The sequence below is a fragment of the Macrobrachium rosenbergii genome, chromosome 23, assembly GCF_040412425.1.
Source record: "Macrobrachium rosenbergii isolate ZJJX-2024 chromosome 23, ASM4041242v1, whole genome shotgun sequence".
Taxonomy (NCBI): domain Eukaryota; kingdom Metazoa; phylum Arthropoda; class Malacostraca; order Decapoda; family Palaemonidae; genus Macrobrachium; species Macrobrachium rosenbergii.
Window position 1 is genome coordinate 6,117,723 of NC_089763.1, and position 16,377 is coordinate 6,134,099.

The following is a 16,377-nucleotide window of genomic DNA, read 5'->3' on the forward strand; positions in this document are numbered from 1 at the left end:
CCATTCATCTCAGCGACCTCAAAAACTATAGATTAGAAACTAATATGTGACATTTTTTTTATTTTATTTTTCACTCCCTTCTTATCCTCCATTTCCTATCGTGGCTGAAATTGGAATTGTGGTGAGGTCACTAACTGTCCCAGGACTCCTCAAAAACAGTGGATTAGACACTAGTATCTGTCTTTGGTTATTTTACATGTCACCCAGTTCCCAGTGATGTCTCACCCGGCCCACAGTATTCTCTTTTCCTGATAGTAAGTCATATATACTAAGTTTGGTTGGAAATTGCTCAATGCATTTCAGAGCGTGCTGAACATACACAGACACACACATACATGCATACATACATCCATTTATATATATATATAAACATATTATTTTTAACACAGTTCCAGAAAATAATATATACTATATACCTCCCTACCCAAAGGAAAAATATATATATTAACACATCCCAGTACCAAATAACCTTTATTACACAACTAATCACAGAAAAAAATTTACCTCACTTCCCAGGAAAATAACCTGAATTCTCATACCAATAAAAATTAATTTTTTTAGTACTCTAAAGGTAACAGTGATCCCTTAAAAAGGCTCATTAATTACATGAAAATCAAACTAAGTTTATCAAGACTAGTGAAATATCAACAATTAAACAAGAAATATACCCAAAGAAAAAGGGCTTCACTCCATCAAACAACTTTAACTGTTTCACTGGTCTTAATTCACTTTAGCAAAACTAAAGGAACAAAACATGTTGATCACTTTGCCTTATGCACACAATTAATCCTATTCACAGGTGGTCAATGAATGAAACACTGTTTTTAAAAATTTCAAATACAAAAATTTATTGTTAAATTCAAAATTTATAATTTGAACTCACAATCTGAAAAAATTTACTGTACTTGAAAACAAAACAAAAAATTTGATTAATTCTTTAGTTAAATTATTAAACAAAATTAAATCACAAAAACTTCAATTTATCAAGAAATTAAATTAATCAAGCAAAATTTAAACTATCAAGAATTACTCATGATTTGAAAAGAAAATCTTATTAAATGAAAAAACCAAACCTAAGTATGCAACATTAAATTATCAAATAAATATTTAAAATGCTAAAAATAAATGTTTAATCACAAATATATAAAAAAAAATCAATAGATTACAAACACCAATTAACACAAATTTCACTAAGAAAAAAAATTTCTTAAACACTATACCATGAAAATAGTAAGTAAAATTCACTTTACCTACAAAATCACTTGCAGCTGCTTTAACATTCACAAAGCACACTTTTTATTTGGGCGACTCAAAGAAGAAAAAATTAAACAATTTTACTAAATTCAGATCTAAAAAGCTAAGATTAATACTAGTGAAAAATAACACTGTAACCTTACGTTAATAATTACTCTCTTTTGAAAATAGCCACTTAAAGAGACCTCCCTAGCCAAAGAAAAAAACTTTTTTTTTAACATGGTTCCAGAAAGATAACCAGTATGAATGGTCTCTGAAATCAGAATGAAAGATCTTAACATTCCAGTAGGAAATTAAAACAATCATATGATGTCATTGAGGCAAAGAAAAAAAAATTAGAGAAGGTTCTAGAAAAAGGTGACGTCACTTCCAGCAAAATGTTTTAACACAAAGGGGATAAATATTCTTTCAGAGCAATGCAATCTTAAACATGAACCACTTAGCCATGTACATCAGTGCAACACTGGTTAATATTTAAAATTACATCTTCTTAAAAAAAAATTGTATGAACACATGTAACATTGCAAAATCATTTGTTTTCTTCTCATATGAAGCAAAGCTTTTGCAGAAATCTTAACATGATCAAACAGATTTCAACTGGCTAATTATGACTGGCATGTTTTAAAAACAAAATGAAAAACCTGCGTTGGTTTCCAGAATGGAGCAGTAATTGTTATTCTTGACCTGCCATCGTGTAACCCAAAACAAAGCACTCTCTTATCTGAACTGATAATAGATGACACATCTGGTCTAAAATTCGAATTTCTCTCTCCCGCTACTACACTATTATTAAGGAAGATATTATTCATTCTAAATTATGCTGTTAGGTTATCTAAATCACTAACTCTTTTGAGGTCTGATACTACACTACATACGGTATTTCAACAATCATTATCATTTCACAATACATGATAGATAGAAGAGTAATTACATCGAAACTATAGGATGATATACATTTTTTAGACAACATCATATATATAACCATAACCAAAATATATATATATATATATATATATATATATAAATATAGTTTATAATACAGTCCTGGAAAAATAACTACATAACATCTACATTTCTGACTCCCAAGGAAAAATCCAGGTCTTTCAGTTGAAAGACAACCACTGCCAACTAAGCCATTCAAACCGATGAAACAGAGGTTGGAACCTACTAACTTTTAGCCTATGAGCCTTGCATAAAGGTGGAAGTTTGCAAGTTTATATTTTATAACCCTACCTAATTTTTGCAAGTATTATTTAGTACTTAAGTTCAACAGTTTTGATATTTATAGAATGAAATGAAGTCGCCGATGCCAGAACCAAGAAAACCACAGACAAGGATCCTAAAACAATTTGTGATGTAAACATAATATGTCATGAGACTCTGCCCATCCACCAGGTAGGAGGTGAATGGATATGCTTACACAGTCTAGGCTTCAACAAATTCAATAATGACCAGCAGGATATGGAGATTGGATTTGTGCTATGGCTTTCCACTTTGTATACAAGCGAGAAGACCCGTATCCAGATTTACTATAGCGTGAATAGGTAATTATTTCTATAATGGGTGGGTAATAGTTACTTGGCCACCCCAGAAGTGTGGGCAGGAGCTGTTAAACGATCACGTGATTTTGAGGGGGAGTACTGGAAGTCGGACAATAGCCATGAGAGCATGGAACCAGTCACCATTGACATCGCTAGAGACAACGAGGACGGGTATGATGACCTCTTCCTAGAGAGTGGTGATGAAGACATTTTGTAAATTAATTATCTATATTATTAGATGTTTTATTTGTACATCTAAAACATATTTATTAAAACACAATGATTATTACAATATGTTCCTCATTCAAACTGATTTCAATATATTTTCCTTTCCATGCATATCAATATAGATCGTGTTACATTTGATTGATATTAAGTAGGTAAATAATAGCTCGCCCTCAAAATCTTGACTCCTACCATTACTTTTTATTTGCAGCGAGTATATGAGCGCCGGTTAAGGTGCTGTATGATATAAAAAAAAAAAAAACGAAGGGAAGTAGCAATGGTTTGTATTGACTGAAATAAAACAATGGCGTTGACCTTTACCTCTAACAATTGAGGGAAATGAGGTATCACTGCTTTTCATTTGAATCCTAATTCTAGTGACTGCTCCTGACTTGCTACAAACAGAAGGCTATAGTGTCGAAACCTGAGGTAAATCAAAAGGGATTGTCTTTTTGTATTCTCACCCTGAATAGATGTAGATTTAACAAACGAGCTTTAGTAGACTGGTTCATTATGTAGATGAACTGTATACATTGAATTATTTGTAAAGTAGAAACAGTACAAATATCAAGAAAATGGAAGAATTCCAAGCTAATAACTTAGTCCCAACAACTGCTGTGGAAGTTGCGATGAAACCTCCACAAAATAATAATAATAATAATAATAATAATAATAATAATAATAATAATAATAATAATAATAATAATAATAATAATAATAATAATAATAATAATACTAAAAAGGATGGCTGTATTATGCGAACTTATCTTATATAGTGTTTTTTCTATCTTCCTTATGATTCGCTTTTCAGGCTCAGCGATGTTATTCAGCAACTGGCCAATATTCATGTTGGAAAGGGATAGTGTGCGGAATATGGGAAGTCTTTTATTAAAATATCCAATCAGAAATCGTTTGTCTGGGTTCAGGTTCTATTTTAGGTACCGTCGACATGTTTCGACCAGCTCGTTGGTCATCCTCTGGACGTGGTTGCAGAAGGTCTGAAGAAACGAGGTGCTCGGGTTGGTATTTATAGGGGGTTCTTGATCGGTGCTGAATTATGATTGGCTGCCCGGGGCATGTACCCTCGGGTGGAGCCTACTCTTCCAAGTCGATGTTTGGGTTTCGTTTTGCGTGCGAGCGGCGTTGTAGTGCTGGGGATGAATAGAAGAATTTCGATCCTCTGATGCCGAATTTTGATTCTCTCGTTCTCTAGAAAGGACGGGCTGATAACCTCTGTGATTCTCTAAAGAGCTGTCCCATCCTGTTTTCCTTTAATGCTCTCTCACGAACACCTCAGCATTAAATCAAGAAAGTTCATTCGGAGTCTGGCTCTACAGCCTCAGATGGGTTATAAGCCTAATATTGGAGCTTTATACTTCAGGTTTTGATTAGGTCTGTTGACAGTGCACATTTCACATTTGTTCAAGCTGGTCTTATCATTGCTTCATTCTTCGTTTTCCACGAGGCTCTTATACAGATATTCCTTGCTTGTGTGTCCATAAATCTCGTAACATTCACAGGAAACAGGAATTGTGACATATACCTTAGTGCAAAACTTTTGCTTGTACGAAAGGTTTACTGACGATATTGATTACTAATCCCATGCGAATTTAGAACACGTGATCAAGAGTTACAAATGTTTCTTATTAATAATATAATAGTCCTCATAAAGGCTTTAGCAGTATTGAACAAACCTATGCCAGGTGTTACTTTGTTTCATCACTTTTAGTCTTCCATGATGTGAAAGGTGGTGCAAGTATTCTGCTTTTGGGGAGGAATTATGTAGCTCTCCCTCAAGTTGTTATATTGTTGCGACAGTTCATAGGGTGTGGAGATTAACTGGTGAGCAATAGCATATGATTAGCCAGATCAAAGTTGTCTATAATTTTGCTCATGGCAGAGACATTACTTTTTTTTTTTACGTACTCAGTATCTATTCCTATCGTTTATATTAGTTTACTAAATGATTCTCTCGTTAGGGTTTACTATGTTAGGTCACCATAGATGATGACAAGGTTTTGAACTTTGGCCATTTCCGTAAGGACATTTCCATCTCGTCAAGATAAATTTCACAAACACTGGACTCCGTTCATATTTTATGTAATGAAATTTCTCTGCATAATTAGAGAAATTTGCTTCGCTGTAAGGAGCGACAAAATATATAATCCAGCTCATTTTAAACTGTTCGACGTTTTCTCAAGTCTGATAATGACGGATGAAACTAAATCTTTGCGAATTGCTATTATTATTACTTCCCAACACCATGATATTGTATCATAATTACGATTTCTCTCTTCTCCAACCTCCCCGCCCCTTCCCTCCCTCACCACCTCCACCACTCATCAAGAAAATTTGCCAGAGGCCCACAGTGACTTTCATCAGTATTACAGTCTCTTAATGACGAGATCCCACATAAAATACGAGATCGTTTTGGGGCAAAACTGCGACCACGTTTCAAATATTGCGTTACAAGTACAGCTGGAACGTCAGTTCTAATCTAAATATAATTGAAATAATTGCCGATCACCACAAACAAGCTCTCGTGAGAACGCAATTGTAATTAGTTATTTATCGCCATGAAGCGAAATTCGCCCCTTTGGAGTGCTGAAATACATTTCGAGCTGAAACGAAATGCAAAACGCGCTGAGATATTATGTGCTCCACACGCCGTGATTTACATGATGGTCGTTAAGATAAGAGCAATTAAATTCGCAGGATTTGCCCGTCCTCGCAATCCTAGTCTCTGTGATATGCAGATCCCGCTGAGGAAATTTAGGAGGATGAGCTGAAATTATGTCTCCTCCTGTGTCTGAGGATTAGGTTGATGTGGTAAGTTTATTAGAATGAATTTTGGGCGATTGATAAGGTCATTAGGGAAATCTATGACCCGACCTCAGGTACAGATTACGGGTCGGGAAAGTGAGACTCGTGACCATTCACTTTGAAATTTTTATAATCTGAAAAAGATGGAAAAATGTTCTCTCTCTCTCTCTCTCTCTCTTGCTATATCCATATATCTATCTGTCCATCTGTTCCGCTGTCTCTCACTCTATACTAAATTTTACTTCCCTCTCGGTAAAAATTATCCAGTAAGAGAACTTGGAAAATAGTATATAATTCTCAGGTGTCTTTGTGAACTTAGTGGAAAGGAAATTATTAATGTTAACAGAAGAAAACTTATATTCGAAAATACTGAATCAGCATACCCTCTGCAAATATAAACGTTATTGTGTATTAACTATTTCTAGAAATATATATATATATATATATATATATATATATATATATATATATATATATATATATATCAGCAAAGAATGAGTCAGATAATGTGCATCGTTATTTTTCTGATCCCTTTGAGTAGCAGTGATGTCAAATGCACAAACTATCATCCATAACATCCTGAAATCGTCAAAAAAAGTGAAAGGAAAAGTAAAAAAGCAGATATCTTCCCCCTTGACATTCGTGAAGGGTATTTCATTTTATTTTTCATTAATGAACGTTGGAATGTATCTCATTTTTCCATGCTCTGTTCATGTTGACATAAAAGTGACGCAGTTGGGATTCCACATATCTATATGTGTACAGAAACGTTTTTTTAAATGTGACTTCTTTACAGTCTGTGAATGAAAGTTTAATTTGGTTGGAAATCAAATCGTAAAAAGGGACAAAAATTTGTTGCTGATATAAATTTTTATTTGTATTTATGTTTATCAATTACGAAATCATAAAGGGAGTGAAGTAGTGCAACAATGTTGAAGCACTATACTACAATTTTATATATATATATATATATATATATATATATATATATATATATATATATATATATATATATATATATATATATATATATATATAGTGTGTGTGTGTGTGTGTGTGTATGTATATGTATATAATCCCTAAAAGAATTTTTTTAACAGGAGTTATTCCACGTTTCCTCATCACCGGAGACCGTGAAGATAAGTGGAAAAGTGGGCGAGAGAAATGTGGGGCTGGATCGTTTTGCTTCTCATTCTGACGCTCGCCCTGGCTGACAAAGAGCCAGGTAAGTGCCTGGGGTCTATTAGATCGTGAAATGGCCGTGCATTATGTTGCCTGTACTTGTAGGATAAAAATCTGAGTTTGTAGTGTTTTCGTGTATTAGAAGTAAAATCCACTAATTCATTAAACAGATAATAATAATAATAATAATAATAATAATAATAATAATAATAATAATAATAATAATAATAATAATAATAATAGCATGAGTCACCAAAATGGCGAAGGAATCCAGTGGTGTAAATGTAAACGCATATTAGAAGTATATACATAAACGAGAGCTTTCGAGAACCCGCTCGATTCTCCTCAGTCTGACTGTCAAATTGAGAAGGAGAATCGAGCAGGTTCTCGAAAGTTTCGTTTGTATATATATTTCAATATATATTCACATTTATACCACTCTGGATTTCTTTGTCAATAATAATAATAATAATAATAATAATAATAATAATAATAATAATAATAATAATAATAATAATAATAATTTATGCAAGAACATTTTCCTTGCAATAAAACTTCACAGCAAAAGCAATACCGATTAGATAATTGGAATCTATAACGTAGCTTTTGATGTGAGTCTAATTTGATTATTACGATATTGATTGCCTTCAATTTACTCATAATATATATCTGTAATGTGGTAAAAAAATTATATGGAAAAAAATATCCACGAAACGACACGTTACTCAACATAAGGGGACAGAGAGAGAGAGAGAGAGAGAGAGAGAGAGAGAGAGAGAGAGAGAGAGAGAGAGAGATAAGCACCGTTCCGCCTTCGCAAAAAAATAGATGTGTGAACTCAAAGCTAAATCAGAAAGTGGAAATCTTTCGTCCTTTGATGAGGGAATTTTAGGAGAAGCTAGTTGAGCAAAAACACTCAATTCAATTAGAATGGCTCGAAGATGGGCAAAGAAAAGTTAATAACATTGTTTTCCGCTTTCTCTCTGGTTTTATTTATTTCTTTCCTTGTGTGCCATGTAATCAGATGAGTTAAAGGCTTTATGTTACCACGAACCGTGATAAAACAAAAGCCGTCAGTCTTGTCGGAGTATAAAAAGCACAAAGATTACTTCGTGAAACAAAGGTGCCGCCCCTTATCTTTGTGGATGCATGATTAAGCTTTTATTAGATGCATTGGCTAACCAGCTTACAACAACTTTCCCCCTCTTTGACCTTCAGAATGACGCCCAAATGTACCTCACGATATAAATAGCTATTAAATGAAGGCTTTGTTTAAATAATTGCGTCGGGTCTTTTGTCTATAACGTTTGTGTTGTAAAACTCGAAGACTGATTTTACAGTTGAGGACATTTGAAACAAACTCAAGTGAGGGAAGCAATACGCTCGAGTAGATGTGTACTTAGTACAAATTCACACAAGATTTTTGTGTGTGTGTGTGTGTGTGTGTGTGTGTTACTAAATTATCTTGAACGTTTCTACATTGTTGAGTAGATTTTAAAGCCTCTTTCATTGCAAAGATTTTTGAACTTTGAAAGCTATGTTTTGTGTGAGTGAAATATATTGAAAACAAAAGTTTGCTGTATAAGATAACTCAGTTTGTTAGCTTTTCGTCAATGGAAATGTTTTCAGTTCCTCGGTGCAGTGATTCTCTAATGTAACACCTGATTATGACATTCATAAGAAATTCCTGAATATTTGAAACGTTTTAGATTTAAAAAAACATATTATTACGATGATTTTTCAATCTGTAGATAATGATTTTCAATTTCATACATTGATTCTTGATTAAAAACTCACTACATGAAACCTTTGTTTATATTACAATGATTCAATCCTTCCGTTGCCTGATTCGGAATGAACTGAATTGGTAATGATTCTTTTGTTCTCTGATACTGATTAAATTATATGGATCTTAACCCTCCATTTCTCTTATTCTTATTTTCTCTACATTACTTGGATTCGAAAATCTTATTATTTGATTCTTGAAACATCGCTTAGACTCAAATAATTTAGTGTAGTGATTTTGTGTCATAACATGAATTGTAGTAATTAAGTCTCCTATATTGCATTGATTCCAAGAAAAATATTCTGGTATTCTGACTAAATATTTTGCATCCCTTATTCCTTCTGATTCCACTGACATCGATTTATCCACGTCTTCAATTATTTCATTACAGGAGAAGAGGAACTACCAGCACACAAGCGTCAGAGTGTCCAATACTCAACTCTGGTTGGCCCGTCCTTTGTCAATACTTCTCAGTACGCTCACGCGCATGCGCCTATTGGACAGACCGCCTACCTTACCTGTATTGTGAAGAACCTCCATAACTATACGGTTAGAAATTCCTCTTCTACTACGTTCCATAAGGAGACCTTTTTTATAGCTAACTTGGTTATATTGTTTATGTTTGTGCTCTTTATTTCGTATACCAAAATTATCTAATTTTATTTCACGTAATTGATACAAAAAGTTCTTTCAATGAAGCCTTTCTCAACTATGCCTGCTTTGATCATATGTTTATTTGTTAATCAGTATTCATTTCACCCGTTATGTTTTGATCACAGTGAACTGACCATAAATTCCTTTTGCCATAAATGCGATTTTCACGACCCTTTTATGATATATCTTACAATTTTTTTTTATAATTTTTATCAATGTTTTAATCTAACATTCTTCATTAATTTAATATTTGTTTGATATAATCTTCATAACAAATTACTGATTCTTCTATTATGTTTTTACGTTCATACGATGTTTGCGATGGAATGTTATTCTTCTTAACAAATTTGGACTGTGCCTTGAAAATACTTTGATATTATTTGAATTAGCATACAAAACTCTGTGAATCTTTGCCAGGTATCCTGGGTTCGAGCTCGTGACATCCATTTGCTGACAGCTGGTGAAACAACCTACACGTCTGATAACAGGTAAAAGGGGATTTTCAGGCAATAACATTCTGGAATAAAATCTGAGACCGATCTGCAGCGCTTTTTGAAGATAACTGAAATTGTCTTGCAATGTGTCTCGCAGGACTCTGGCTGATTTTATACATTTTCAATAAGGACTTCAATATTGTGTTGCAATCATTCTTTATCTTTTGTCTGTGCCTTTGGTTAGTGATACTGGTTTCGCCAGTCGCAATTACAGCAACGACTTCTTAATGACTCTTAGTACTGTTATTGTTTTATCAGTCCTAATAATTCCCTTCTCCAGGAGTCAGGCTCTCGGTTCCTGATGCTTGAAATTTGCAGGTTTGACAATCGGATCAAAAAGCCCTGCCTAATGCATGTATTAGCCATGTATACACACACACACACACACACACACACACACATACATACATACACACACACATATATATATATATATATATATATATATATATATATATATATATATATATATATATATATATATATATATATATATATATATATGTATATATATGTGTGTGTTTTATATATTTTTGTATGAATGTGTGTGTATGTATGTATATATAAAGTTGAAGAGCTTGTAACTATGGGCAAAATTTCGGCTCCTTTTAGATTTGTGGCAGTGAATCCGGGGGGAGGAGACAGGTGGACGCTGAGACTTCATCACGCCCAGCCATCCGATGCTGGTACTTACCTGTGCCAGGTATCAGTCAGCCCACCAATGTCAACTTCTGTCACCCTCCTGGTTACAGGTATGTCAGGTACAGCTAAAGTCTAATCAAGGTTTTATGCAACAAATGCAACAACAAATTTCACTATTTTTAGCCTAAATGTGATAGCACTTCATTTCCGATCTTGTTAAATACAGCCGAAAGTGGTTATGATACCCAGTGAAAACCGTCCAGGAGGCCTGCATGTTCTATACGCATTTTTATACAGTTTATTTTCTGGCTATTGAATCCAATCTTAAGGTATAATTCTGCATTAAAATTGAATGTGTTCACTTTGCATTAGCTGAAAACATATTGACTATATCATCGGTAGTAAATATTTTCAAACGAAATAAAGCAACTGGAGCAAATTTCATCAACCAGGTAAATTACAAAGGATTTATTTTCTCAACGAGAAAATATTACTTTTTCAAAAACTATGCGATCCAAAGCGAAAGTTTTATTTCCAAGTTTTGTCATTTTTTTAAAGAAGAGCGAATTTTCTGGAATTGTTCATTCTTGGAATAAAGCCAATTATTTCTGAGTGAAGGCTTCATGTTTAACAAAAGGGTGAGGCATATTTCTCAAAAAGCAATGCTTATTCTGTAATGCCAGCCAACTTCAGGAGAGAATGTCTCATTTTCAGAGAACACTGCAAACTCTAAAAATAACTTTAACCGCCATTCGAATGAGCAAAATGAATAGTATAAAAACAGCCTTTGATTTCCGTTGCACTTGACGCAGATACATTTTCCTGTTTTCCATATATCATTTTTCCATATGACTCAGCGCTAATCCTAATTAATGTCTCTCCAAACATCTTTGTTACTCAACGGAACAATTATTTTTTTACTTCACGCCGTATTTTACATCAACCGCTTTTTTTTTTTATGTGTTTAAACAGCACATTATCCTGTTATACTTTCCAGTTTGGTCCGGGTGCTGTTTTTCTCTGACCCTCGAATTCCTTGATGCATTTGCAGAGGCTGTGGCCAGCGTCCGGCCCGGGACGGATGTGTACTTGAAAGTTGGGAGTCGCGTCGTCCTCGTCTGTGAGGTGTTCGGATGCCCTTACCCGGCCTCGCCTGCATGGTACAAGGGCCACAAGGTACAGCTCCTTATGGATGTGCATCGGAATACTTAGCGAATAATGGAGAGTGGATCTTAAACCGAGAGTTAATCATCTTTTCATTGCTAACCCAAAACCAAAGATGAAGTCTGGGGACTGGGCGGTGGAAATATTTAGATTTTAATGACTGAAGCAGCCCAATGACTAATGAGCTGTTGTGTTGACCACATTGTTAGCCAAAGATTTTAGGAGTGCGGAGAATTATTTGGATTGCTAGGAACTGAGTGATTACATGATAAAACAAGTAAATAATGAGCCGAAGTTTCTTCGGCGCAGTCGGGTTTTCTGTACAGCATATAATCAAGGCCACAGAAAACAGATCTATCTTTCGGAGGTCTCAGTATAATGCTGCATGAACCGCGCCCCATGAAACTTTAACCACGGGCCGGTGGTGGCCTGTACTATATCGTTGCCAGCCGCACGATTATAGCTAACTTTAACCTTAAATAAAATAAAAGCTACTGAGGGTGGCTAATCAACATAGCAATTTGAAGCCCTCTGGCCTCAGTAGCTTTTAAGATCTGAGGACGGACAGAAAAAGTGCGGACGGACAAAGCCATATCAATACCCTTCTTTTATAGAAAATAAAAAAATAAATATATCAGTCTACAATGTTTATACCCGATTTTATCCATATGAGCAGCACTCTATTCCATTTTCATAGTCGACACTGAAATGTACATTAACAATACACTTTTAACTAAAATTTGTCATATTACCCAAAGGAAAAACATCCGATTTGTCCCTGTAGAACTCAAAATTCTTATGATTTGTAACTTCCGTCATACGTTCGGCTACCTGTATTCTATCCGCTATGGATAACGGATATTACGGTATAAAGTTAATCACTTTTGTTACAAAGAACAAAGACGCTGCTCATACGAAAGAAATTAAACACGGAAAAGATATGGACATTCTTTGCCCATCCGTGTTAGAGAATATGAAATTCTTCTCTTCAAAACGAGAATAGTGGTACTTTGAAAAAAAATATCTGGAAGGGAAGCTAGATTGTACCTGAACGGATATTAAGGATTCACCTGGGTTCTCTCTCTCTCTCTCTCTCTCTCTCTCTGTGCGTGTGTACTATATATTTCAGAATATTTCCAGGGAACCCCTTCTAAAAATAAAAAGACGATGATGGAAAATATATAAATGTATACAAGAAGGCAGTGTGACAAGAATTCCAGGCGGCTGTTATAAACGTGTTTGTGTGTTCTGATAATTATGTTAAGTAGTATTCCTTCCTTTCAGCATTTGTGTCATCAAGTCGAGGGTAGGTTCATATCGGTTTTGGTGCAGTTTCTGATCTTGACAGCCATATAAGCAGAGGTACAAATACCTTTCTCTAATTACTAAACGCTAGTCACTGATCCCAACAGTTCAAAGTAGGTCTACATTTGCTCGATCAGTGGTCACTTTTAGTAGCGTAGTCAAATTGATAACATACAAGAATTTGGGTAATCAAGTGTGATACTAGGTTTGACTTCACACGTATACTCAGGCCAGCACCTTTATAATGAGAGAAAACCAGTTCCCTCGCATGAATTTCTGTATAGAGTTAATGGCCACCACCTTCATAATGTTGAAAATCGCTCTAAGAAATTTCATATGCAATCATTTCCTTCGGCAGCTGCAAGAGGGCACTGAGATCGAAGAAGGGCGCGTCCAGGCAACTTCAGCACAGCCGTCAGTGACTGCTTCGGCCACGCTCCTTCCAGAGAGTCACTCCAGCCCAAAGGAGGACGTCGAACATCACGCTCCCACGAAATCCTCGCTCTTCAAGTACCCATACCTCCCACGGTCCGAAAATACGTCACAGTCAACGGCGGCGTCAACGTCTCCGTCTCCTCCGACTACCACAGGAGCGCCGACGCCTGTCGGGCTTCCGATAGCCACGGCGACTCTCATACGACCTAAGGCCTCCTTCAGCTCATTCTGGGGTGTACACTTGTACCAGCACCTGTACAGATCCCGTCAATCTCACGCTTCATGTCCTAATAGGTGTGTACTCCTCTCACTCTCTCAATATCTTTATATATATATATATATATATATATATATATATATATATATATATATATATATATATATATATATATATATATATATATATACATATACATATATATATATTATTGATTATTCATTTACAAATTTCTGACTGGTTTGTTAATCTTTTCATAAAAAACAAATATAACAATGGGCAGGCTGATATATATATATATATATATATATATATATATATATATATATATATATATATATATATATATATATATATATATATATATATATATATATAATTATTAATTTACAAATTTCTGACTGGTTTGTTTATCTTTTCATAAAAAGGTAAATAAAACAATGGGCTGGCTGAAACATGTTTGAGAATCAAATACACTGAAATTACTCACAAAATAAAATTATACATAAATCTAATGCGATCTGTTGCTGTACGGACAGGAATCATAGTATGACACAGAGGCAATATCTAATGTTTTGTCGATTTGAAAATAAAGCTATAAATAGATATGTGAGTCAGATGACAAGATGCAATGAAAAAAGAAATCTGAAGGGAAATAATAAAAGATCCAAATGTTGATGAAACAAAGATGAAAGGGATAATAGTACATGAAAGTGTCAGCCTGGTACTTGTAGGTGCTAGAAGAGTTGGAAAACCCAGACGTACTACTGGGATAACAACTAAGAGAAAGAGGCCGGAGATAAGTGGAGGTTGTGGAAGACAAATCACCTGAAAAATTGGCGGAATTTCACAGAGCCCCTTGCGTCACGCGGCGCTGGAGGCATCGATGCTCACACACTGATGCAAACAGATAGACACACACACACACACACACACACATATATATGTGTGTGTGCGTGTGTGTGTGTGTGTATGTATGTTAACTTTATCACTTACACAATTGTTCTGTGCATTAATACAGTTACTAACAGGACCTCATTGAAACTGTATGGTATCTAGCAGTTACTTATTCAAAATAATTACAATCTTCCAGGACTAACAGTCCTCATTGTCCATAGACAATGAGGACTTTTAGTCCTGTAGAGCTTGTAATGTTTTTTTGAATAAATAACTATGCTAGATTCCATACAGTTTTTATGGTTAAGTATGTAAGCCATTTATTGTCAACTGTGTCTTAGCTTACCTCTAAAGTTCTGAACAAATTGATTTTAATTATAGATTTACTTTTCCTCTAAACACCTTCTCAACTTGTGGGTTTCAGGAGATGAGGAGACAGCCGCCATGCAGCATCCAAATGGTGCGTCTACGATGCCCGGAAGTCGAGATGACAATTTTGGAAGAACTCATCTTGTATGCGTGATGCTTAGCGCATTCTTCCTGGTGCACTGAAATGAACATAGATCTGATGTGCCCATTGACATGGCACTAAAATCTCGTCACACCTCTGAACCGCAATGGCGAGTTTCTGCCCAAGATTAAGGATGCTTTCAGAAAATGATGTAATAAGATATTCGCACTGGTGCTTTTACATGAGGACTGCTGACTTTCGTTTGTATACATAGTTTTTATAAAGTGTTCGCAAAATATATTGTTTCATCTGATGATTTCTCTATGAAAAACTCTACGAGGATTTTTTATTTGGAAAAAATATCCTTCTTTAAAAATTATGCACATTAGATGTATATTAACACGACCATTCAGTTACTATTAATCTATTATAATTGCCATTTATAACAATGAAAACTTTCACTACTGTGCGTTCTGCATAATCTGTTTTTGTTGATGTAAACTGAAATAGATTAATTATTATCTTACTTTGCCCTTAGCTTCCGTAGTGTTATTCAGTTCCCTCTTTCATGCAGGATCTTTTAAAAAAATATTAAGATTTTCACCAAGTGATTAATATTTGCTTCAGCCGTGATAAGTATCTCTGAAAGACCGATAAGGAAGGCTTTGTCAGCTTCATTACTATTTAGACTCCATTCAGTTTGTGTTTGAAAGCATTAAGGAGGATTCTAAATATAATGGAAAATCTGAGTGTGTGTCCTCTCTCTCTGTGCGTGAGGAAACGTTCTTGTGTGGTCCAAAAAGGGGCATATTTTACCTTACACACTCACAGTTATGTACTATTTAATCAATATTTGGGTCTGATTAGTGCTTGAACAGGTGCCCTTAAAGTAAAGATAGACACCGTAGGAACGTAATCCTTTACAGGTAAAACATACATGGGTTACGGCAGAAAGGCTCGCAGCTTCACCTCTGACAATGGAGTAATGTTTCTGCCCTGAGAAGAAAAGGGATGATATTTCAGAAAATGATGTATATAATATATTATATATATGGTGCTTTTACATATAGGACTATGACTTTATATATATATATATATATTTTATAAAGTGTTATATATATATATATATATATATTCATATATATATATATTCTATATATATATATATATATATATATAATATATATTTTATATATATATAAAAATATATATATCTTTAAAATTATACATATATATATATATATATATATATACCATATCATATATATATATATATATATATATATATATACATACAGAAAATAATC

General features: G+C 34.4%; 1 pseudogene; it reads left to right on the plus strand.

Annotated features, from left to right (window-relative positions):
* LOC136851240 (cell adhesion molecule DSCAM-like) overlaps positions 1-15,321 on the plus strand; it is an 81,125-nt pseudogene extending 65,804 nt beyond the window's left edge.
* The last annotated feature ends 1,056 nt before the right edge of the window (positions 15,322-16,377 follow it).